The sequence below is a fragment of the Eimeria mitis genome, genomic scaffold (assembly GCF_000499745.2).
Source record: "Eimeria mitis Houghton genomic scaffold, Emh_scaff9572, whole genome shotgun sequence".
Classification (NCBI taxonomy): Eukaryota; Apicomplexa; class Conoidasida; order Eucoccidiorida; family Eimeriidae; genus Eimeria; species Eimeria mitis.
In genome coordinates this window covers 231-643 of record NW_013577069.1, presented here as the reverse complement: position 1 = coordinate 643, position 413 = coordinate 231, and positions in this window count along the sequence as shown.

Genomic DNA, 413 nt, shown 5'->3' with positions numbered 1-413 from the left:
GCAGCAGCAGCAGCAGCAGCAGCAGCAGCAGCAATACCACTCCCTTCTGAATGGCTCTCAGTCCGTGTGCAGCTGCGGGGATCGCCTCCTAGCAGCAGCAGCAGCAGCAGCAGCAGCAGCAGCAGCAATACAACCCCTTCCTCTCGGCACACTGCTGACGCAGCGGCAGCAGCAGCAGCAGCAACAGCAGCAGCAGCAGCAGCAGCAGCAGCAACTTGGTTGCCTGCTGAGCCTCGGTGTTTCGTTGAAGCCTGGAGACAGCCGGGGGAGCATTCTGCTGCTCCTTTGCTGCTGCTGTCGCTGCAGCGGCAGCCATCGCTGCAGCAGCAGCACACGCTTGTTGCTGCTGCTGCTGCTGCTGCTGCTGTTTGTGGGGAGGAGACAGCAGCAGATACTGCTGCTGCTGCTGCTGC